Raw genomic sequence first — 9,961 nt, forward strand, 5'->3', positions numbered from 1 at the left:
GATAGGATAAAACAGGCAGAGAGGGAAAGATTAGGACCTGAGGTCTCTGGGTGGGGGAAAAAAACATATTTTGAAATAATGCTGGGAGCCTTTAACGACAGCAAACCCCCTCGGGCGGAAGGCCCCTCTTAGGAACGTAAGAGACACCACCTACTCCCCCTTAGGTTCCCCTCAGGAATTTGTCTACCTGACTAAAAGTAAACAGTAGACCATAAAATGTATAATCCACAAGGAATGATATGGCCATAGACCACCCCTCATACAATGGAAACCAGCCAATCAGGAATAGACAACCCAGCATCTAGAGGTATCCAGCCAATGAGCGTAGGACCTGAAAAGGAAAGAGGAGGAAGGGAAGGGGGGTCCACCAGAACCTTATAAAACAAGGACCCTTGCCTATAGTCCCCAGTATTCACCTTCGAACGTCCCCTCTACGGAAAGAGAGCTTTCTTACTATTCTTCCCTTCTTATACTCTAATAAACTTTGCCTGCTGCTCACTGTGTGTCCCTTTCCTCATTCTTCCAGCGGCAAGAGGACGAATCCGGGTGTTGAGGTAAAAAAAAAAATCCTGCAACATTTAGCCCTGGAAAGTGCTCTTGGGGAATCTGTTCTCATCCCCTGGTGGGCACAACAAGAACCCTCAGGCCTGGTAAGGGGAAAGGACACACTTGGTGCCCAACCACGGTCTGTGCCAAGAAGCCATCAAGGGCTCCTGGCCAGGACTTGGATGTGCAGAGAGGGTTCTTTCTCATGACCGGCAGCCTTGTCCTTGTTCCCACTTGCTGTCTTGCCTCTGTCTCTCGTTTCCCCGAGCAGAGGACAGGGTTCTTTTTCTAAGCTTTCCCTTCAGCACAGTGCTGGGAATGCAAACACAATGATTTTCTTTTAAAATTACATCCTTTTATTATAATTCAACAATTTAATTATAGTTATTAAATAACTAAAGATCTGCCTCATTTGGTACTTGTGGTATAATGAAAACACACACACACACACACACACACACACACACACCAATAACAACCCAAAACACAGGCTTTGGAATCAGATGATCTGGGTTTGTTTACATTTTTTCCTTCAGCAAATCTTTGCCGCGTTGACTCTGGTGACAGAAATTCTTACTGCAACTGGAAGTGTCACATGGGGTCAGGGAAGCTGGAAGTGTCACACGGGTCCCATCCTGGTAGAGTCAGGACTTTTCTGATGGCTGTTTAAACCCCTGCTCTGTGTACCACTTCCCCTAGGACACACACAATAGCAGTCAAATAAGATTGCCTTTTTAATATAAAGTTTAATTTTTAAATTAAAATCAAGATCGCCAAACATCTTTTTCATGTTTGTCTTGTAAGGACTTGATTCAAATGATTTGTGGTGTTTCTTCCATGGGAGAGAGTTTCCTCTAGTTTTTGCTGTTCTGAACTTGGTGTCCCTGGATGAGTTTTAAGGAGTCTGTGAAGTCTTTTACGTAGTACAGGGAATGTTGTGTTTTGGTGTTCACTGCAGCCCCCTCTGCTCATGGTGTGCACCCTGAGAGCCCGTCTCCACTTGGGGTTATCAGATGTGACCACACGCACATGCCAGAGGAACAGCCCGGGGAGGCACGAAGTGTATATCATTTACTGACAATATATATTTAAACACATCAACTATTAATTTATGCTTGCTGATGATGCCACTATTATAATATTCTTATTTTTAAGAAACAGTCCTTTTGCTTCACAACAGCGCTACATAGGGGCGCCTGGGAGGCTCAGTCAATTAAGTGACTCCTGATTTCGGCTTAGGTCATGATCTCACAGTTCGCTAGTTCGAGCTCCGCATGGGGCTGTGCGCTGATGGCGTGAAGCCTGCTTGGGATTGTCTCTCCTTCTTTCTGTTCCTCCCCTGCTTGTGCTCACTTTCTCTTAAAGTAAATAAACAAACTAAAAAAAAATTTTTTTAAAGCAAAAAACCCACAATGCTATGTAATGATCTGTTAACATGTATGCAGTGTTAATGCATTCAGAATTTTCATACTCCTGGGACGCCTGAGTGACTCAGTCAGTTAAGCATCCGACTCTTTTTATTTTTTATTTTTTTTAACATTTATTTATTTTTCAGAGAGAGAGAGAGAGACAGAGAGAGAGAGACAGAGAGAGAGTGAGCAGAGGAGGGGCAGAGAGACGGAGGCACAATCTGAAGCAGGCTCCAGGCTCCCACCTGTCAGCACAGAACCCTATGTGGGGCTCGAATTCATGGACCTCAAGATCGTGACCTGAGCCGAAGTCAGATGCTTAACCAACTGAGCCACCCAGGTGCCCCAAGCATCCGACTCTTAATTTTGGCTCAGGTCATGATCTCAGGGTTCATGGGATCGATCCCCCCGCGTCGGGCTCTGCACTGACAATGCACAGCTCGCTTGTGATTCTCTCTCTCCCTCTCTCTCTCTGCCCCTCCCCTGCTTGTGCACTCTCTCTCTCTCAAAATAAATCAATAAACATTAAAAAAATAATTTTCACATTCCTGAAGGAAAATCTTTTTTAAAAACTCACAGAACATCTGGTGCAGCGTCCTCCTATTTTCTATGTCATCAATCACCCATCTCCTCGGGAACGAACACCAGTGGAGGGATAATGCTGTCACAAATCCTATGCACTTCCGTTGTCCCCTCCATTCCTTCTGTGCCCCCCCCACCCCACCCACACACACTGCCAGCAGCCTTGGTGACAAAGTTCAGACACATCCATATACAATCCCTTATGAGTTAATAACTTGATGGTTTTCCCCAAGAATAATGTCATCTTATATTCGTGGGACTCAAGGGTCCTTTTTGATGGTGAAGGGAAAAAGGAAGGGAGAGAAGAAGGAAGAAAGGAAAAAAGGAAGGAAGGGAGGAAGGAAGGAGAGAAGAAAGGGTCTGCCCTAAAGGCTAATTGAAGCTCTCACCTCTGGTGTCAGAACCACTTGCCTGTTAAAGTTCTTCGGACCCAGCCTCAGGAAGAACCCTTGTACACAGATGCGAGCATGCAGGTGTATGACATTAGCGTGCACGCGAAGTTTACATGTGTAGAAACACGGTGGCAGGCTACCCTGGCATGTCCCGAGGGTCCATCTGCTCTGCTCAGCTGCCACCTGTACCTAAAATATCCGCCTGCAGTTTCTACCTCTTGAGAACCTCAGTCCTTCAAATCTACCTCCTCCTTGGAGTTTTGTCTGACACTTCCCTTCTTTCCACTGCCATCTTTCTGCCATCCGCTGGGACTTTTTTTTTTTTTAATGTTTATGCCTTTATTTTGAGACAGAGAGAGAGAGGGAGGGAGAGAGAGAATGAGTGGGGGGAGGGACAAAGAGAGAGAGAATCCAAAGTAGGCACCACACTGTCAGCGTATGACTTGGGGCTCGATCCCACGACCGTGAAATCATGACCTGAGCAGAAATCTAGAGTTGGAAGCTCAGCTGACTCAATCACCCAAACGCACCTCTGCTGGGACCTTTCAGATCATGGCAGGGCCTGGTCCTGAGACAGTATAAAGGATGTTGCCAAAGGTCGACCCAAGTGAAGGAATGTTCGGGGCCCTGTACCGAGAATGGCTACTAGAGGGACTCACCAGAGAGCAGATCTTTGGCATGCAGCTGAGTATCTTGGGATGAGAGGCCAAAGGGAGACAAGGCTCTGAGCACAGGGACAGCTGACAGCTGCCAAGAGTCAGAGCAGCTGGCCCACAGGGGCAGAGGGGGAGGGACTCAACTGTGACTTTTTTTTTTCTCCAGAGTAAGAATGGGGCAGAGAAGATGCTCCAGAAATATTCTCAAATGAGAACGAGTCAATGAATGTTTTTCCAGAGGGCCGTGAGTCCCAGGAACGCAACACCTGGAATCCGATGAAGAGAAACCGAATTCCCGGGTCAAGGCTGTGGAGAAAACAAGAGTGTTGTTCAGCACAGCCTGTATAGCACCATGGCCAGGGCCCCCCAGGCTGGCGAGGGAGCAGCGAGACCTGGCATCCAGCACAGGCCCTGGTTTGGCCAGCAAGACTCAACGTCATCGTCCAAAGGAAGGGCCTTAAAGGACCCTCTGGATCCAACTTCTCTCCACATTAAGTTTTCCGAGGGTTGAAATATTGAGATTATGGGTGATTTCTATTTTCCTCTTTATACTTCTCTGGATTTTAAAAATGTTAAAATGTCCAGAAATGCCTGGCTTTGGAGAAAGGCTGAAATGCAGCCTTAGACCCACTTGTCAAGTCTTGCTACACACCAGGGGAGAGCTGCCTTTTCATAATTCTTCCATCCAGACAGGGCTCCTATTTCTAATTCTCACAAAGGTGCTGTACGTGCGAGCCAAGAACAGGCTAAAATTACCTGGGGAGCGAGTCTAGACAAAGGTACTTGGAGTGACCACCATTACCCACTCGGGCTATGTTGTCAGACCCCAGTGGGCTCAGCCACAGTTGCCAGGGGCCCCCGACATTGCTGGATGGATGGCCACCGCTGCAGGACACCGTCGATGGTAAGCAGGGCTCTCCATGAGGGGCCCCGGTGCGCTGTGTTCTCTGGGATCCTCAAAAGCACAAGACTCCAGGAAAAGTGCCTCATTTTGCCCCATGGTTTCCCAGCCGGAGTCTCAGTCACTCAGAACTAAGGTGAAGCCATGTTTTATAAGCTCACTTTTTTTTAACGATGGGATTAATTTAACTGTTGAGGACATGGGGGTGCTGGGAAGGGGATAAAACGGAGTGACGGCACTCTGCTGACCGTTGTTGCTCCCGTCTGAGGGCTGGGGCATTCTAACTGATTCAGACTTGTGTCTGTGATCTCTTCTCAAGGACATACTTTGGCTTAAGTTTGAATGCTTTCCCAGAAGGCTTCTCTGTCCCCCAGGCAGAAAGATTTCTGGGCCCTTCTCACCAGTGATGCAGGCAGGCCACAACACACATCAGCCCCTGGCTTAAGGATAGCCATGCGCCTCCCTCCTCCTGAGGTAACTTTGATACTCAGAAACATCAGGTGGGTCTTTGCTTTCTCTCTTCCTTTCAGATTAAACAGCAATATACAACAGGCTTCAGAAATACTCAAGGTAGAACACACGGAAGCGGGTATGAGCAGACACTAGTAGCTTCCTACCCAACAGCCTTCTCTGTCCACCTTTCTTGGTCAGATATCAGGCAGCCATGAACACAAGGACCCCTTCCCATCCTCAAGAGATGAATCTCATTAGTTTAAACCATTCATGGTAATTTCTTTCCCTTTCCACCTCTGGGCACCCAGCATCTGGTCTGGCCTGGCCATCCTCTTGGACATGGCCACTCTAGGAACAAAGGTCCTCTCCACCCAGAGCCCAACCCATGTATACTCAACTCCAGTAAGCCCTGAGACATATGCTGGTTTGAATGGCTCTACTGACTCATAGACCTTTAATTCTTCCAAATCAACTTTAATCTACCCCAAGTGCTCTCACGCCCCTACTAGAACCGTGTGGAAACTTCTGGAGCTTCCTTCTGACGTAGTCACTAGGCCCGCCTCTTTACCACTTGGACACCTACTGACTGAAGCAGCCTGGCGTGGACCCTTAGAGTCAGGTGGCTCTGTGCTTTCTGTGCAACATTCCTGGTGCAGGGATATCTGGCACAGCTGGAAGCCCCAGAGTGGAGGGTCCAGAAGGTCCAGGTGCACCATGGAGCCTGTCCTTTGTTCACATGTCTCCCTCATGGTGGTCTCCCTCAAACCTAGGGGAAAAAAAAATCTCTCTTCAGTGCTACTCTCAAAGATGCCCCCTGCAGGACATCTGTGAGTTTGAGCTTTTATTAAAGACCCATCAGGCCTGCTTTGCAAAGTTACCTCAGGCAAGACTCTACCAAGGGCTTGGGTACCTTCAAGGGGGAGAAGAAAACACTGGGAGAATGCATATTAATATCTCAGTGAATTTTCCCCTCAACTCTTCCTAAGAAATCTGACTCAGCTTGCCATGTACTGAGGGTAAGCACCTAGAGGCAGAGGGACCGAGTTGTGAGGGGGATGTTGGGATTGGCCAGTCAGTGGGAAGCATCTTCGGGGAAGCTTGTTGGTCTGTCCGGCAGGGGAAGGAGGATCATCTTGGTCCTGAGGGCAGGAGAAAGTCATATTCAGTTATCCTCACGGAGTCCTAACCCTCAGGCCAGGGTTTGGATTTCTGGATCTCTTGGGACAATTCCACATTGGCCCTGATGCCAAAAGCTGAGTTTCAACAAGTCCAGTGGGGGCGAGGCGCAGTGGTGCCAGTCCCGTAGGAGAGCTTGACAAGGATCAGGATCTCAGGATCCCATGGCCTGGTGAGGAGGCAACCTCATGCACTGATCCACAGACTGTGGTAACTGGGATGACCTCAGCTGTGTCCAATGTCAGTCCTGACTGGTGGTGGCTGCCATAGCACTGTGGCTTCTATGGAAGCTCTGTATAGTAAAAGTATCCCTCTATCCTCACCAGGACTCCACGGGAGGCTGGAGTTTCAGTGGCCACTTCAGGAGGCTCAGCGTCCCACGCATGACGTCATGCCTTCCTGAGGCTCTCGTGAGGGGCCAGAGCACCATTTACCAGTGCAGAGCTGATAAACAAGAAGGCCGTGCAAATTTATTGGAGCACACACTGAGCAAGGGAAACACAAGAGAGGTAAACATTACATCATCGCTGACAGACTAAATTTGTTTAAATCGGTCAGTAAAACTATTGGTAATCCTGGCATCCAGTTCTGCTGATTGGTAAGGGCGCCCCCCTGTGTTACTACAGTGTAATGTCAACTGGGTCTTGGAGGCAGCAACATCATCCCTGCAACGGTCTCCCGCCTGGGTTTTCTCCTTGTTTCTGGCCAGTGGGTCCACCTTGTGTGCCCTGAGGAGAAACGCCAGGCTGTGGCCGGCCCCTGCGGGTGGAGGCAGCAGCAGCCAGGCTTGTGTGAGAGTGTCTCCAGCCAGACTGAACATTTTGTCCCTTTACACTCTACACAACTTTACGCTCTTAGAAATGATTAAGGATCCAGGGTGTTGGCATGGGTTGTATCTTTTGATCTATACTGTATTAGAAAGTAAAGCTGAGAATTTTAAAACTATGCATTACTTCACTTAAAATGGTGACAATAGGGGCGCCTGGGTGGCTCAGTCAGTTGAGCATCCAATTTCAGCTCAGGTCATGATCTCACAGCTTGTGAGTTCAAGCCCCGTGATGGACTCTGTGCTGACAGCTCAGGGCCTAGAGCCTGCTTTGGATTCTGTCTCCCTCTCTCTCTACCCCTCCCCCCGCTCATGCTCTGTCTCCCTCTCTCAAAAATAAACATTAAAAAAAATTTTTTTAATAGCAACAATAAACCCATATTAACACATTTTAATGAAAACTAGATTTTTTAAAACAAAAAAGTTCGTAGAAAGGGTGTTTTGCACTTTTGCAAACAATGGCTCAGCAGAAGAGAGCTAGGTTCTTATATTTGCTTCTGCGTTTGGTTTCTTGCTATGTCACATGTCATACGGGCTCTGGAGAACTCCCCTGCACACTCATGCAAGGATGAGACTGAAAAAGACAAATAACATCTTAGTGTTTTTGTGAAAATATGTTTGACCTCAGGACCCCCTGAAAGGGTCTTAGGAATTCCCAATGGGCCCCAGAGAGCTATGAGAACTGCTGAATTAAGAATATGGATACATGAGGGGAGCCTGGGTGGCTCAGCCGGTTAAGCGTCAGATTCCTGACTTCAGCTAAGGTCATGATCTCACGGTTCGTGGGATCCAGCCCCATGTCAAGCTCCATCCTGGCGGCGGGGACCCTGCTTGGAATTCTCTCTTTCCCTCTCCTTCTGCCCCTCCCTTGAGTGGGTGCATGGTCATGTGCACGCGTGCTCTCTCTCTCTCAAAATAAATAAATATTGGAAAAAAAGAATATGAACACTTGAGCCAGGGCCTTGGTACAAGTCTACAACATAACATTTTTGTTAATGGCCAGCCTTGATGTTTGGGTTCCCCTTTCTTTGCTAGCCAAAGAACACATAGCCCTGAGATGGGCGGGGCGCATGCTCCCACGATGATCTGTATACAGGAGACAAGAGGAAATGTCCCCAAATGGTCACTGTGCCTGGTGAGATCCTGACCCAAAGGCCCAACCCAGGCAGGAAGGCAAGCCTTCCGGGAGTCATCAGCGGTTGGTTGAGCACTTTTCAGAGTGTTTCTCACCCATCCTCTTGGAGCTTGGCCACTTCTTAGAGCCTGGTCTGGTGGCTGACATTGTCAGAGGGCCCTACCTTCTGTTTGGGATACTCCTGGACACTGAGCAGAAGCAGGGGACACTCTTTCCTCTAAAACAAGAAAGTTGAGAAGGATTTCTTGCTTATTCCTAGAAACAGAACTGTCCCTGAGCCAACCCTTGCCACCCAGAAGCATTGCTCAGAGGGCTCTGGCACGGGCACTCTGCTCTCTGCTCCCTCTGAAGTTCCTGGCCACCTCCTCAAACCCTGAGCTTCCCCAGATTTAATGATGACTCTTTCCACATAGTAGACAGTGGCCTGCCATACCTTCCTCCTCAGAGAAATCTCTAGTGATGGGGACTTCAGAAAACTAGAAGAACTACCAAAGGGGACACATTAGGCACAAGATTTTGGGGTGTGTTCACAGCATTCCTCACCTCTGAGGTTGACCCCATAACAGTGTTGATTGAGATTTCCAGGGAGGAGGAGATGGTCAGTAGTGATACTTCGGGCCTGGGCAACGGGATTTCTGGAGTCTGGCTGCTGTGGTTCTGAGACAGCCACTTACTAGCTGCATGACCTTGGGAAGTTCTCTTTGTCCTTCTCAGCTTTAGTTTCTTCCTCCGTAAAACTGTAAAACGAATAGAATCCCCCTTTCCAGTTGTGGTAGGACTTAGAGATAATTTTTGCAAAGCACTGAGATGCTCTCCAGGGAATCAGACCTGAGGACTTTTTCTCTCTGGCCCCAGGCCCCTGCGGCCATCCGTTCCCCCTACTGGCGCAGCAGGAGTGAGCTTTGTGAAATGCCACGTGACCTCCTCTCCTGCCGAGAAAACCTTCCCAACCCCCTCTCCCCCCCAAGACTTCCCAGGGCTTTGCCTGCACTTGCACAGACACGCTGTCAGGGCACAGTGGGCAGAATGGTGTCCCCGGGCCTGAGGACACATCCTGAAGTAGCCCGCCACAGTCAAACAGAACGGAAGTCTATTTCAGCTTTAAGTGCATGGGGATTTTGCATTACAGGTTCCGTAAAATATCCATTATTTATGTGCTCTCCTGCAAACTCAAGAAAGCTAAGTCACGTTTATTTCATGACTTCTGGATTTCTTGCGCATCATCAAATGCCTCTGGAAGCAGGGGTGCCACCCCACTTTCCCTTGAGAAACAACAATCTCCAAGAAAAGTCCCAGTTCCTCAGTGGGGTGCTGAAGTCCCCTCCATCCCCCCCCCCCAACTCCCCCGCAGGTGTCCCTGCCTTGGATCCTGGGGCCTCACTCCTCCAACCTTTGCCCGAATTCTTCTCTTCTTTCCCTGTGTAAGGCTCCTGTCCCAGAGGGGTGGATCTTTCCGGATCTCTGGTGTCATTCTCCAAACATTCCTCTCCTGTCACTGCTCCTATTTGGCATCCGTCACTGTGCTGCCCATTCTGACACTTGACTGCGGGCTGCCGCGGGAAGGAAGCCGGATTCGCTGCAGCCGGTGATGCTCCGCGAAGGCCAGGCCTGTGCCGAGGTGGAAAAGCCTCGCAGGACCGGGTAGGGGGCGGGCGGGCGGGCGAGCGACGCGCTGCCGCAGTTCCCGTTCCGGCCGCGCGGTGGGGGCCCCTGCCGGCCCGCGCACCCGCGCCCGCGGAATTCTCGGCGCTTCCGCCACCGGGGCGCCTCCCTCTGGGAAGGGGCCGGCTTGGCCGGCAGGGATCCTGGGGAGGGGGCCTTCCCTGTATGGCGCCCAGCTGGGGACGCGTGGGATGACCAGAGGACTTTATATCTTGTCGCCTCG

The 9,961-nt window shown here is 49.6% G+C and overlaps 1 long non-coding RNA gene across 1 annotated transcript; it reads right to left on the bottom strand.

The window, feature by feature from the left end:
- Positions 1-7,902: 7,902 nt before the first annotated feature.
- LOC147582275 (uncharacterized) lies at positions 7,903-9,382 on the bottom strand. Its single transcript, XR_015248915.1, has 2 exons — positions 8,620-9,382; positions 7,903-8,293 (listed from the first exon to the last, which is right to left on the bottom strand). It is a non-coding gene; the product is annotated as an uncharacterized LOC147582275 (long non-coding RNA).
- Positions 9,383-9,961: the final 579 nt, after the last annotated feature.

This window comes from Puma concolor, chromosome A3, assembly GCF_028749965.1.
Source record: "Puma concolor isolate L17-30 chromosome A3, mPumCon1.1.hap2, whole genome shotgun sequence".
Taxonomy (NCBI): domain Eukaryota; kingdom Metazoa; phylum Chordata; class Mammalia; order Carnivora; family Felidae; genus Puma; species Puma concolor.